The 16,304-nt window shown below is 37.2% G+C and overlaps 1 pseudogene across 1 annotated transcript in view; it reads left to right on the top strand.

The window, feature by feature from the left end:
- Window positions 1-16,304, top strand: part of LOC143596634 (receptor-like protein kinase FERONIA pseudogene) — a 48,072-nt pseudogene that overhangs the window by 19,375 nt on the left and 12,393 nt on the right. The gene's annotated exons all lie outside the window — the stretch shown is intronic.

Raw genomic sequence — 16,304 nt, 5'->3', positions numbered from 1 at the left:
TCTTTCTATGATGTGATAAATATGTGTAGGTTAATATGATGATCAGTGTAGGTTGTTTACGTGTAGTGTATGTAGGTAAATATGATTATATGTGTAGTTAAATAGGATGTTTTTTTTATATAGACATATGGATATTGTATTTAACTGTAGTTCCTCCTTCTAGTTAACTTAACGCTACACTCCAAGTACATATATCTTACTATGATGTTATAATTATATGTAGGTTAATATGATGATTAGTGTGGGTTGTTCATGTGTAGCGTGTGAAGGTAAATATGATATTCTGTGTAGGTAAGTATGATGTTTTTTTTAGAAAACATACATATAGATATTGTATTTATATGAAATTCATACACAAAAATAGTCTGGTTAACTTAACACTACCCATCAAGTATATACATCTTACTATGAGGTTATAACTATGAGTAGATTTTTGTGTATACAGTGAAGGACTTGCTGCCATACAAATGGGGAAATTTTAGCCTAATAGTTTATGATGTTTAGTATTTTATGCATCTATTTGTTATTTTTTGTCTTTATGTTTTGTTAATGTGTACACTTTCTATGCATGATTTTTATTTAGTGATAACAACTTGATTCAAACGCTGGAATTGCTGATATGCAAGCATTAGAATAAAAATCGATTTAGATTGTTTATTTGTTCACAAATGAAACTGGGAATAGATCAATTCTTTTCTCAGAAATTAAACAATACTTACATTATAAAAATAGTTTAATTAAAATATGTGTGTGTAACTTATCCCACATTATTGATCATTACCGTATATAGAAAAAGCGGATTTTACTAAAATACCCCATTTATTAAAATAAATTATAAACAAAAGAAAATTTGTGATTGGTCAAATTGACTTCTTGCATTTCTCGCACTAAGAAACACTTCTGAAATGAACCTAATCCTATATATATATATATGATTTATATATATAAATAAATGAATAAAACGTTATGTTATTAAGAAACGAATGTAATTATTTCAGAATTGTAACATCCCACTTTTGATTATAATAAATAAATGAAATTTCGGTTATTCAATAAAGTGTCGGGTGTCGGTTTAGATAAATAAACTATAATATGATGGGCTTGGACTTTTAAAGATGGAATGGGCCTTAGGTCCATGGGCTTAAGGGAGTATAAATACCCCTTAAACCCTAAACCTTTCCATTTTTATCCATCTCTACACCATAGCCTACACCTTGGAAAACACACACAAACACTATCCTATAACCCGAACCAAGATCCGAAGGCGAAAACCCGAGATTTTTGGTGCAGGAACATCATGACAAGCCAAACCAACATCAAGACTTGACCATGTTCGTAGTTCGACCCGTTTAAGGTATGTTTATAATTAGAAATCGTTCATTTAGGTCCGGATTCATTTAGATAATATTAGATCTGTATACATATGGTAAAAACGAATCAAACGTGATGATTCTTGCTGAAATCCATTAACGATTGGTAGGTTAATTGCTAACCTAAAGAACCCGTAATATAGATGCCTAAATCGCACCACATAAACACGAATGTTTGGATGAATGAAGGGTTAGGGTTTGTTGGAGCTGGTATTACGAGTTCAATGGTACCTAAATCGTGTTATCTTGTTAAGAATTGGAGGTTTAATCACGGATCTGAGGTAGGTTAACTATGGGTGTTCTTGGTGATTTTGACTTTGACTTGTGAGTCAAAGTTGGATAAGACTGATGCCATTCGTTATGTCCAGATAACGAATTAGTTCACCCATGTTGAGATAACGAATTAGTTAACCAATTCGTCATGGCAAGGTAACGAATCAGTTCCCCAATTCATTATTATAAGATAACGAATTAAGTGATTCGTTACTCACCCAATTCGTTACGATAAGATAACGAATCAGGTCAAGTCAAGATAACGAAGTAGCTAACGAACTAAGATAACGAACTAATATAACGAATCAGATCATGTAAGATGACAAATCAGATGACGAATCAGGTGAATCGTTACTCACCAATTCGCTAAGTTCGGATAACGAACTAGACCACGAATCAGGCTATGATCAGATAACGAATCAGGCTTAATTCTTTATAGAGAATGAGTTAACGAACTAGAAAATAATTTAATATCCTAATGGAAAATGTGTTAAGGCAGTTAATGGAAATAAAATTTTTTCCAAGCTGACCTGGCAGCTCAACCCCAGCCAGGGGCTCTGCCTCTTGGACCCTGCTAGGGGTTGCCGCCCCTAGAACCCCGCTGCCAGGGGCGCTGCCCCCGGACCCCCGTTCGTTGAGGGGTTATAATAAAACTAGAACTATGATATGGATAGTGATGGTAATTAATACGCATAATTTTTATACAGTTAGCCGCGCACAGCTAAGGAAAGGAATAACAATTAACGGTGAACATAACCGAGTTTAGGTGAGTTTCTATCCCCATTTCCTTGTTATGTTTTCGGGGCTATGTGCATACTCTATGTGATAGTTAGTACACTTACCTTAAATGGTAAGTGTATGCCATGTATGATTTATATGTTTATTTCGTATATCTTGAATGCGAATGAAAGCTTGACGGTACGTGAACGATTTTCGGATATTGCACGTATTGACAAGGGAGGTATGTATATGATAGATGCATGCGTATGATAGATATATGTACAACATATGAATATGTATTAATGATTAAAGAATGTATATGTAAGTTACGAGTATGTAAAGACAGAATGTACGAAGATGAAGAAGTAAGGGATCAGACCCTAATAATATCTGAGATAGAGAAGAAAGGGATCAGACACTAATAATATCTAAGATAGAAAAGTAAAGAGGGATCAGACCCTACTAATATCTGAGATAGACAAGAAAGGGATTAGAACCTAATAATATCTAAGATAGTCAAAGGAAAGAGGGATCAGACCCTAATAATATCTGAGATAGACAAAGGAAAGAGGGATCAGACCCTAATAATATCTGAGATAGAAAGGACAGTAATTATATAGTATGAAAGTAATAAAGTATGAACGTATGTATGAAATTATGTAATGAAAGTAAATTAGTAAAGTAATTATTATGTATCTTTGGACGCGTAATTGAAGGTAAGTGTGTGTATTGTATAATGTGTGATTAACAAGAATTCACTCAGCGTAGCTGACTTTTAGTATGCACGCAGGTGAGTAGAATGAGGCAGCTGGCTTGAGCGGGGCACATGGCAGAAGAATAAGAGTTTCGCATCTAAAGACTCAAGTTGTTTTTATGATTTGATGTTTAATTTGAAAGACAAGAATGTTTGATTAAGACAAGTTATAAATTATTATGTAATGTTTATGAAAGTTTTATGTTCCGCGTAAAGTTTTAATTAACTCTGACATTTAGAACTATGTTTATTACTAAATCCAACATCCAATGTAGGGCACTGGTAACGGAGCCTTACAAGAATGTCGAAACAATAAAATCAACACAACACGGAAGCTTCTCAACGAAGAGAAGGCGACCGTATTGAAAACGAACAAAAACAAATTCCTAAGAAATATATGAATCAAATACAAAAGATGATACAAGAAACTGTGAGAGCCGAATCTCATATTAGAACTCAATCTAGGCAAACCCATTCTACCGAACATTCCTGAAAATCCGTTAAATCCAAACCTCGTCCTAATCCATCTCATATCAAATAAAGCGTACACGAGTCTAATGTTGATGGCGGCATAAAACAAAAATTTAGAAAATTAAAATTCGAAAGCTGCTCGTTCAAGGACTTTAAGATCTTTGGACCAAAAGAATTCTATGGCAACAAAGGCGCCATTGCAACACTTAGATGGTTGGAGGAGATGGATTCTATCGTGATTATAAGTAACTGTGCCGAAAAAGAGAAAATCCAATACACATGGCAAATGTTCAAAGGCGAGGCTCTGGAGTGGTGGAACACATTAATCATGAGCAAGGGACGACTCACGTTATACAACATGATGTGGGAAGAATTCAAAGAAATGGTTTTTGCAAAATTATGCCGAGGCATGAGACCGATCAAATTCAAACCAAATTCCTTAGTCACAAAGTCGTAGGAACTAACCTCCGTGAGTATAACACAAAATTTCACGAGTACTGTAGACTCGTACCCCAGCTGGTGACACCTAAATCCAGCAAAGTCACTCGTTACATATGGGGACTCCTGCGGGAAATCCACGATATGGTAAGGTATCACCTTCCACAAACCGCCGATTCTGCAATGTAATTGGCTGGTTACTTGATAAACGGTCTTATTAGCAACAAAGAAGAGGACAAGAAAGTGGTTCCGTCGAGCGACCACAAGAAGACCGGAGGTGCCCGATTCAAGGGCAAGGGTGTAGATCAATGAAAATCTGGATTCAATCCAACTATACCCAATTCAAAACATGTAAGAAGTACCATAAGGGAAGATGCCACTTTGCTCCGACTCCTATCACAAGGCCGGGCACGCAACGGCCGATTGTTGGAAGAAGACAATGACTTGATTCAATTGCAAGGAGATGGGACATTTAAGCTTTGAATGCCCCAAGGATAAGCCTGCTGCTGGTGGTGCGGGTGGAAGTGGCCAAAGAAATGAAACGAAGAAAGGCAACGCAAGAGTTTTCGTCCTCGATACAAAGAAAGCGGCCGACATGCCGGAAACCATCACCAGTACGTTCCTAATTAACGACACATATTCTAGGGTTCTATTCGATTCAGGTGCCAACTTAAGTTTTATAGATTATACCTTTTGTAGTCTATTAAACGAACCTTTAACGAAATTAAATAAAATTCTAAGCGTCAAGACCGCTAGTGGAGAAATCGTTAAAATCTCCGAAGCTCTAGAAAACGGAAAAAATTTATTAGCTGGTTATATTCTACTTATTCAATTGTTGCCCATGACTCTTCCTGGTTTTGATATAGTACTTGGTATGGGCTGGTTATCCAACAACCATGCCCGTATCATTTGCAATAGCAAGACCATCGAACTTCGAGCCCCTGATAAACGAACCATTAGAATTGAAGGGGACAAAGACGCTGGCCAAGTTAGCATAATCTCCATGATAAGGGCTAACAAATGTTTAAATCAAGTATGCTTAGTATTCATGGCCTACGTCACCGAAGAATCCAACCCAAAGGAGATAAAGGACGTGCCTATTGTCTCCGACTTTTCCGATGTCTTTCCCAACGAACTTCCGGTATTCCTCCCGATAGAGAAGTCGAATTTAGGATTGATCTCATGCCTGGAACTGCGCCAATCGCCAAGGCCCCATATTGTTTAGCACCAACCGAGATGAAGGAGTTAAAGAAACAACTTGACGAGCTACTCAAGAAAGGTTTCATCCGCCCAAGTTCATCACCATGGGGAACGCCAATTCTATTCGTCAAAAAGAAAGATGGATCAATGCGCACGTGTATCGACTACCGAGCTCTAAATAAAGTAACCATCAAGAATCGATATCCACTCCCCCGAATCGACTATCTTTTCGATCAACTCCAAGGTGCAAGTTATTTCTCAAAAATCGATTTACGTTCTGGTTATCACCAAATCAAAGTTCAATGTGAAGATATTCCGAAAACCGCATTTCGAACAAGGTATGGATATTATGAGTTCACGGTCATGCCATTTGGTCTCACTAATGCCCCAACCACGTTCATGGACATGATAAATCGTATTTGTAAACCTTACTTAGATAAATTTGTTATCGTATTTATCGAATACATACTTATTTATTCTAAGTCAAAGGAAGATCATGTTTTGCATCTCCGAATCTTACTTGAAGTACTTAGAAACGAGAAGTTGTACGCCAAGTTCTCAAAATGCGAATTTTGGCTACACGAAGTGCATTTTCTTGGTCACATCATAAACATGAATGGAATTCAAGTGAACCCCGCAAAGTTTGAAGCTATCTCAAAGTGGGAGATTCCTAAGTCACCAACCAAGATCCGAAGTTTCTTAGGTTTGGCTAGCTATTATAGTAGGTTCATTGAAAAATTCTCTTGTATAGCCGTTCCTGTAACTTCGTTGACTTGTAAAAATATCAACTATGAATGGGAACCAAACAACAAGAAGCGTTCGACATACTCAAACAAAAACTCACCCAAGTATCTATATTGGCCTTGCCAGAAGGTACCGAGGACTTTGTTGTCTTTACTGACGCGTCTCATTCGGGTTTGGGATGCGTACTAATGCAACGAAAGAAAGTAATCGCTTACGCCTCTCGTCAACTCAAGGTACACGAAAAGAACTATACAACTCACGATCTAGAGTTAGGCGCCATAATCTTTGCCTTAAAGATATGGAGGCACTATCTCTATGGAGTTAAATTTGTCGTGTATACCGATCACAAAAGTTTGAAACACATATTCGAGTAAAAAGAACTCAACATGCGTCAAAGACGCTGGATGGAAACTTTGAATGACTACGACTGTGAATCGTCTATCACGAAGGGAAGGCTAACGTTGTAGCCGATGCCTTAAGTCGTAAAGGACATGAAAAGCCAAAAAGAGTTTGAGCGCTACGATTAGAACTCCAAGTTGATCTAATCGAACAAATCAAATCTGCACAACTCCCATCAATTAATGAAAACAAGATCTCCGAAGAAAACGTAACGGTACCATTGACTCACTAGTCAAGGGTGACGATGGTATAATTAGACTTGGAAATAGAATTTGGGTACCAATCGTTGGAGACTTGCGTGAAAAGATCATGAGCGAAGCTCACAAGTCCAAATACATGATGCACCCCGGTAGTGGCAAGATTTACCAAAATCTAAAACCGAACTACTGGTGGAACGGAATGAAAAAGGACATCGCTTTGCATGTTGCAAAATGTCTGACGTGTTTGAAAGTCAAAGCCGAACATCAAAAGCCCTCGGGATTGCTTCAGCAACCCGAACTCCCCGTTCAGAAATGGGAATTGATAACTACGGACTTCATCACAAAACTCCCGAAAACCACTCGTCAGCATAATGTAATTTGGGTTATCATGGATAGACTAAAAAATCCGTACATTTCATACCCATCAACGAGAAATAATCAATGGATAAATTGGCGCGAGTTTATGTGAACAACATCGTAGCTTTGCATGGAGTGCCTCTGTCTATCATCTCTGATCGAGACAGTCGCTTTACATCTCATTTCTAGAAAAGCTTCCAACAAGCGTTAGGAACCAAGTTGAATCTTAGCACTACTTATCATCCTCAAACTGACGGGCAAAGCGAGAGAACTATTCAAACGCTGGAAGATATGCTTCGCGCTTGTGTGATTGACCTAGGTGGAAGTTGGGACGACCATCTTCCCCTATTAGAATTTTCATGTAACAATAGTTATCACACAAGTTATATGGCCAAAAATGTAGAAGGCCGGTATGCTGGTCTGAAACCGGAGATAATCAATTGTCTAGACCTGAGATAGTCCAAGAAACCACTGACAAGGTGTTACAAATCCGAGAACAACTTAAGACAGTGCGAGACCGCCAAAAGAGTTACGCTGATGTTAGTCGTAAGCCGTTAGAATTCAATGTAGGCGATAGAGTCTTATTGAAAGTTTCACCTTGGAAGGGTGTCGTTCGATTCGATAAGAAAGGAAAATTAAGTCCACGTTTCTTAGGACCATTTGAAATACTCGAACGAATCAGTACTGTTGCATACCGTCTACGACTACCCAAAGAAATGAAAGGGATACACGATGTATTCCACGTCTCTAATGTGCGAAAATGGCTAGCTGACGAATCTTTATATATGCCTCAAAAAGACATTGAAATAAATGCAAATCTCAAATTCATTGAACAACCAATACAAATTGAAGATTCTAAATTAACGAAACTTAAAAGACGAACACTGAAATTGGTCAAAGTCAAATGGGATTCACGACGAGGTCCCACATATACTTGGGAATTTGAATCCGAAATGAAGAAAAAGTATCCCCACTTGTTCTAAGAAGCGAATCTCGCGGACAAAATTCATTCCTAGGTGGGGAGGATGTAACATCGTGAAAATATCAAGTCAAAATATATCAAGTTTTAAAAGTTCAAGGGCTAAAATGAAAAAAAGTTTGTTTTCTTGTCCCGTCGCGATACGCGATGGATCAGGACGGAGCCCATCGCGTATCGTATAAGCCCTAAAATATCGTAATAATCAGAATGGATTTTACTAAAAATCAAAAAAAGTCTAAAGGGCATGTTTTCAAAACCCAAGAAAGGGGCGGTGGGCGATACGCGACGGCCAAAACTCCAACGTCATCACGTATCGCGATGACGTGGTCTGTCAGGCTAAACATGAGTCCAGCCACGTGTCCACACGTGGCAAAACGTCTGCCACGTGGCAAGCCCATATGGTTTGTCATCACTCTACGTCGCGAGACGCAACGACAGAGCCAAAGGACCATCGCGTGTCGCGATAAGTCCTGAGATCAGCCTATAAATAGAGGTGACCAGCCCATTCTCTCATCACACCAACTCACACAGCTTACTCTCTCTCTCTCTCTAAAATACTCTCTCTCACTAAACCTCGTTTTGTGTGCCACCGACTCTACGTTCGTTTCCTCGATATTCGTGCCAAAAACCCAACATTTTACCCATTAAACCATAAATCGACGATGCCCTGAAGAACGTGACGCTCAAGAGACTACCCGTCTCCACCTAAAAGTACGTGCCAACAAGTTTGAAGATTGGTGTGCCTCGATTTACGTCCGAAGAAAGTGTTGATCAAGGGGTGTTCAAGAACGTAAAAACATCGAAGTGCTGCTCAAGTATCTAGGGTTTTATAAGCCAACCAAGGTAGGCATAATGGCCGAATAAAATAATAATAAAATATTTTAAAATGCTTAAACCCTAAGTCAAGGACATACTCAATACCTCGAGAAATAAATAAATAAATAAAGGTATAAAGAAGGAATGTAAATACTAATAACTCATTATTAATAATGTTATTATTATTGAATGAAATAAAAGAAAATAAAGTATACGTTTCTTCAAGAAAAAGAAACGTAGTGTTAAGGAAGTAAAACAAGTTAAACTAAAGGTTTTAAACTTGTAAAATAAAGAAAAGTATTTTGAACTAAAGGTTCATAAAGAAAATATAATCGAGACAAAGATTATACAAAAGAGACTAAAGGTCTTAAGCCGGATTAAAGATATGGTATTAATAAAAGGTTATACTCGTACTATAGGTGCGAGATAGCAAGGAAGAACCGATCCGTGTATTGAAGCTGATCTTTTCAAATAAAGGTGAATACGCCCAACTTTATAAAGTTGTATTAAATGTGTCAAACAAATTGATTACATGAGATTGCGTATCTCTAAATCATTATAAACAAAAATAATCGCTAGCCCTCAGGTTGTCGTGTACGTTTGTTTGGGTCCTTACATATGTGGTAAAAATTCGGTGGGCACACCGCACCACACCTGGTTATGAGCCTCTGCCACGATGGGCCGGACCTAAGTTACGTCCGAGTGAGGGTAATCATGTGTATACTAATGGTATCTAAGTAATATCGAACGCTGCGGTGTTTGGTGAGTGGTTCGTGTAGAACTTAAGTTTATAATTGTGCTTTGTTTTTAAACTTGATTATTCCTAAGCCAATATGGGCCGGACCTAAGTTATGTCTTGAGGGGTAATTGTAACATCCCAATTTTTCGTTCGGATGGTAATAATAATAATAAAATATGATAGGATAAGTAGGCTTTTAGATGGACTTAATTATGGACCAAAAGGGAAAGATGGGCCTTTGGTCCATGGGCTTAAGGGAGTATAAATACCCCTTAAACCCTAATCCTTTCTATTTTTATCCATCCTAATCTCTACACAACCAAAACACACACGACCCGGACCAAGATCCAAAGGCGAGGACCCGAGCTTGTTGGTGCTAGATCGTCGTGACGAACCAAAGCAACAAGACCAGCTCGTGTTCGTAGTTCGACTCGTTTACGGTACGTTTATATCGAGAACTTGTTCGTTTAGGTTTGGATTAGTATAGAAATGATAGGTCTATGTTTGTATGGTAAAAACGAATCCAACAAAGCTAAACTTACTGAAAATGGTTATGATTTGATGGGTTAATCGATTGATAAAAAGAACCCGTAACCAATATGCCTAAATCGCACCCTTTAAACATCGATGTTAGGCTGATTTGATGGTTGGGGTTTGTAGGCGCTGGTCAGACGATTCCGTGGATACCTAAATCGAGTTATTTGGTTAAGAAACGAAGGATTTAAGAGCGAACAGTACCTGCAACTGATGAACTTCGCCTGCAAGCTAAGTTCGCCTGATGAACTTCGCCTGCAAGCTAAGTTCGCCTGATGACAACTTCGCCTGCAAAGCTAAGTTCGCCTGATGACAACTTCGCCTAAGGCTAAGTTCGCCTAAGGTTTAACTTCGCCTAAAGCTAAGTTCGCCTAAGGTTTAACTTCGCCTAAAGCTAAATTCGCCTAAGGTTTAACTTCGCCTAAAGCTAAGTTCGCCTAAGGTTTAACTTCGCCTAAAGTCAAGTTCGATTAGAAAATAGATTAAAAACAATAAGTAAAAGTAAGCTAATACTAGGCCACCAGATTAGATCAGGCAAGTATTGATACGTGTAACTTATACAGTCAGCCGAGCTCAGTTAAAGAAGGGATTTACAACTATCAGAGGAAGAAGCAGAGTTCAGGTGAGTTTCTAGCCCCATTTCCTTGTTATGTTTTCGGGGCTGTGTGCATACTCGATGTGAAGTGTGAATACACTTACCTTAAGTGGTAAGTGTATGCTATAGATGTTATACGAGGTAGCTATAATATAATACTTGTTGGTGCGTGAACGATCTTCGGATATTGCACGCATCGCCAAGGATAGTGATTGCCAAGTGGTTATTAGTGTGTATGAATGCTATGATGTGACTTGTAAATAACGTGCTGATAGGAAGTGGGTTATAGACAAGTAGAAGTATAGTGTGATAGAAGTGGATAGGGGTCTAGTAATAGAGTTAGGGGCATAACGTGAGCACGTGGTAGAGTGACTCTATGCGTGTCTTCGTTATTAAAGTGGCATAAAGTGGCATAAGTGGCATAAAGTGGCACAAGTGGCATAAAGTGGCATAAGTGGCATAAAGTGGCACAAGTGGCATAAAGTGGCATAAGTGGTTAAGCTGTAGGGGTAATTAATTGGCTAAGCTGTAGGGATAATTAAGTGGTTAAGAAGTAGCGGGTTAGACAGTGGGTTATGTGTCTTCGGACACGTATATGATGTATGTAGTGGTTGTATGATAAGTTGCTCGATTAACTAGAACTCACTCAGCGTAGCTGACTTTTAGTATGCACGCAGGTGAGCAGGTTAAGGAACTAGCATGAGGATGGCACGTGGCATGGATTGAACGGCTGGCATCTGAAGACGAAAGAAATGACGTTTACATATAATGTTTTATGTTTTGGTATCAAAGAAAATATTTAATGTTTTAAAATAAATGATTTAAGTTGACGTTTCCGCGAAAGTTTTAATAAACTCTGATTTGTAGAACTGTGTTTATGAATAAATCCGACGCTAAAGTAGGGCTACCGGGAACGGGGCCTTACAGTATTCAAGTAAAGAAAATATTTTATGCGTCAGCTTATTCACCAGCATGTGTTGCTGACGTATTTTAAAACTGTTTTACAGGTAATGAAGGATAGACGCTTGGAAGGACGAAGTGACATCTAGGCGATCTGATGGATCATATCATTTTTTTAAATAATAAACTTAATGGTGGTTTGTATAAAACAAGTAATCTTTTGTAAACGCTAACCGGGAACTTTTAAATCCTGTGTTTTGTTAATGTAAATATTATATTATTAATCCACGAAAATATATTTTCCGCTTTAATCCGCTAACTCTGATAAACAAAAGTGGTACCAACTGTTGGTTGCACGCCCAGGCCTAAGATGGGGGTTTGACATAAACCCTCCGTATAACTATTTAAAAACATATCATTATGTTGCTACAATAGTATTCTTTTGTTTAATCTTAATATTTTATCACACACACACACAAACAAATAAGCTTCTATTACATTTTTTTTACTCGCACGGGGATATGAAGGTCGACACATTCTCAGGGACGGCCCTATTGGAAGGAAATGATCGAACCATTTTTAATCACCAGTAATATGTTCGGTTATTTTGATGGTAGTATATTGTGCCCTCCGCCAAAAGTACCCGAAACATCAACCACTGACAATCCTAATTTTCTTCACTTGATAACCAACAATGCACATGTCAGGATGGCCATCATATCGACCATCTTTGAAGCCTCTTTTCAAGACGTTTAAGGAACGATGTCCAGAGATACATGTCTTGATTTGGAACGAGCATATGCATCAATCCTTCCTGAATTGTGGTTTTTTGCATATGCAGTGTTGGTTGTTGGAGCAGATTGATATAAACTAGGTTATTAAAAACAACACTGGATAATACTTCATTAAACATTAGCGCCTTAAATAGGCAAACAATTACAACGTTAAATGACTTAATAAAAAATAACAAACAACTTAAACTAAAAACTAGGAAAACATAAACGTGCATATAAAACTAGACTCTCCACCAGATTAGGAGGACTTATTGACTCAGTTTGATCTTCTAACATTCACATTCCCAACAGTTAATATGAGTTTGAATTAGCTTCGCATTGGGAATTATTTGCGAGCCTTTCCCTTGTTCACACCCTTCACAAACATCCTAATGTTTCACCTTTGGTAGACCGTATAACATACCTTTGTACTTAAACTTTCCAGACTTCTTTCATTTAAAGACCATATCTAGAAACCTCACATCCCTTATGGTTTTGTTGGCTTGAACCATGAGTGCATTTTCATCTTCACATGCAACTGCCATGTGCACCACCCTCTTCTTCTTCATTTTCTCCTTCAACGCCTGTTCCTGCTTGAGGCTCATTCCAGCAATCTCTACTGGTGTGCCCAAATTTTTTACAATTGTAGCATTGGACACCACTTCTACCACGCCCACCACTTCTTCCGTGACCTCGTCCATGGCTTCTTAATGAACCTCTACCTCTTCCTCGAGCAAACAGCCTTGTATCATCTTCTTTTGCTTGAAGAACTTGTTCTTCAACGGGGGTTAAAGCTCCTCGATTTACCTTTGCTTCATATGCCTATAACGATCCCATCAGTTAATGGTATGACAATCTTCTCAAATCTTTGGGTTCTTCCATTGCAGTCACTACATGATCCCATTTTGCTGGAAAACTTCGAAGTACTTTCTCAACCGTATGATTAGTCACTACCTCACCATTTGCACGCTTTTGATTCCCAATCTTCATTACTTTGTACAAAAATTCAGCCACTAGTTCCTCTTCCTTCATCTGGATCATTTCAAAAACTCTCTTCTAAGTCCCTGCAACTTTACCATATGTACTTTTGAATCTCCCTAATATTTGTTTTGCAGGAGTGTCCATGCTTATGGACTTTGTTGCTCCTGCAATTCGAGAGAAAATATCATTGTGAACATCTGATTGAATAAGTGATAACACCCTTGCATCTTTTTTTCTGGTTATCACGCAGCCTTACTCAATCACTATCAGCCTCATTGAATCTGGTACCCACATAGTCCCACATATCCTGTTATATCATAGTAGTCTTCATTTGAGTCTTCCAGAATTCATAACCTTATCCCTTAAAGATTGGAAGAGTGGTAGAGGGACTTCCACCAGAGTTGTTGATTGCCATGGGAATCAGGAAGGTTTTGCAAATAAGAGTTAGCGTTTAGGGGTTTTTTTTTTTGTCAATTGAGAAATTATAGTTGTTAACGAACACAAAACCTGGTTATGCTCTGATACCAATATGTTGGGGCAGATTGATATAAACTAGGTTATTGAAAGCAAAATTGGATAATACTTCATTAAACATCAGCGCCTTAAATAGGCAAACAATTGCAACGATAAATGACTTAATAAAAAAAAACAAACAACTTAAACTAAAATTAGGAAAACAGAATTGTGCATAATATAACTAGACTCTCCACCAGACTAGGAGGACTTATTGTCTCAGTTTGATCTTCTAACGTTCACAATATTCCCAACAGTTAATATGAGTTTGAATTAGTTCAACATTGGCTTGGTGTTTTGTGCACTTTATTTCCACCAAGTATGTTTGAACTTTTTTGGTTGGTAATTTAAAATTTATTATTCCTTTTTGTTTGGTTTTGTGTCTTAGTATGTTTGCCTTTATTTATTTTAATGAACACAAACAGATAATTGAACAAATGAAAGAACACGAACATGATCCCGCTCGTGTTCATTCGTTTGGTTTACAGAAATAACCTGACCCATTGCAATATATGCATGTTGCGCAAGATGCTTAAACAACTAGCCTTTTGGTTTACTACATGGTTATATAATCGTCATGGTAGTTATAACTGCATGGGTAGTTTAAACCGCCAAGATGATGCCTATTTATAGGATTGATGCAAATGTTTGTGTGAATGTCATGTCTTGTAACAACGTTATTTGTTCAATAATGCAAGTTCGTGTTTCCGGTTCAATACCTTGTTCCTTCTTGTTACATTCTTGATGGTTGATTGAATCGTGATCTCCTAGGTCCTATGATCATGATCATGATCATGATCATGTGTTCAATCTTCATTCAAGAACTTCAGTGCCAATATCATGATCGGTTCGTTGTGAATCTTGAACATCAAACAATTTTGGTGTTGGTAAGAAACAAATTCATAACAGAAGAAGAGGATGGCGGCATAATTTAGACTATCCACTATCACAACCCAAACCAACCCATTCATTTATTAAAAAACTAATTTCTTTCTCTTCCACCTATACAACCCAACCCAATTCAATATTTCACTCACTATCACAACCCAACCTAAACCAATATTTTATTAAAAAAATATGCTTCATTTTTTATCAAATTTATATCAAAATGTTCAATATTTTTTTATAAATAAAACCATGCTGTTACATTTTTTTAAAAAATGTTAAAAATTGTAATTTTTATGAAAAAACCAAGTTAGATGTAAAAGTTTGGTTGCAAACTTGGGTTGCTAGAACAACCTAGGTTGCAACCGGTTGTGGACAAAAATGAATTTACAATTATTTAATTAAAATGTTTTTTTGTCATTTTGTGCCATCTTGCAACCGGTTGTGAGAAATGGTCACCATAGTGGCTAGTCTTAGTTGTCATTCACGATTCTATCAGATTGAACTAGGTTAACGCTTATACATGATTCAAAATGAGAATTTCTAAGACCATGTTTGAATTTGTTGTGAACAATGGTGATTCGTTAGGAGAAGACGGAATTGAATCTTAAATTGATATGGAAGTTGTTACAAGAAGATGGAACTGAAACTTGGTAACGTTCTCTACCTTCAACTGATACCAATATAGAGGAAACTAAGTTGAATATTGATGACAATTGGTTGATATCAAGTTCTTGGAGTAAAAATGATTTCACTTGGAGTTGGGAAAATATTTTTTCCAAGACGAGAAAGAATTTGTTTGAGTTTTAAAGCTCTACAATATCAGGGCGTGTGTGAAAATTTCGAGCTTGTTGAATCACAACTAACCATTTGGTGTATAAGATGTAAGTTAAATAAACAATATTACAAATGGTAACTTCATGCATGTAAACGTAAACATAGTGGCTCTTTTGAAATCACAAAGTATACCGGTCCACATACTTGTCTGTCTCATAAGATTAGTCAAGACTTAAGACCATCCAACCTAGATGCAAGCTTGATCGTTCAAGAAATCCAATAGATTATACAAGAACAACCTTCTATTAGTATTATTACTTTGAGAGCCTAAGTAATTGATGAGTTGGGCTATACTCCTTTATACAAGCATGTTTAGACATGACATGAAAAAAAAAGCAATTAAATAGGTCTTTGGAAATTGGGATAAATATATTGTTTACCTCAATTTTTCGATGCACTATGAATGTTTAAATGATGGAATATAGTTAAATGATGCGTTTTAAGGTAGACCGGTACAGATCATGTAAAATTCAAACATGTGTTTTGTGCATTTGAACCTTCTATCAAGACCTTTAAGTGTTGTCGACATGTGAATAGAATTTATACTTCTTGTAATTTCCTTTTTGTATTTAACATGTCTTGATTACAAAAAGGGAGTTATAATAAGAGTTGCATTTTTATGAAACATAATCCACAATAAATTGATTGAAGACAAAAATGAGAATGGATATTAAAATAAATTTTCAAAAAATACTTATTTAAATAAATCTCTTTCAAATTGCTTATTTTGAAATATATTTTAGTTTAGATTTCATCTTTCTTTTTGTTTTATGCCGTCTAAATAATGTCATTCTGGTGGGTCAGTGCACTCCATATTTCCATAGCC

The sequence above is a fragment of the Bidens hawaiensis genome, unplaced genomic scaffold (assembly GCF_021521415.1).
Source record: "Bidens hawaiensis isolate Kalapana, Puna unplaced genomic scaffold, B.hawaiensis_p1.1 tig00001721_1, whole genome shotgun sequence".
Lineage (NCBI taxonomy): Eukaryota > Viridiplantae > Streptophyta > Magnoliopsida > Asterales > Asteraceae > Bidens > Bidens hawaiensis.
This window is presented reverse-complemented; position numbering and strand designations above follow the sequence as displayed.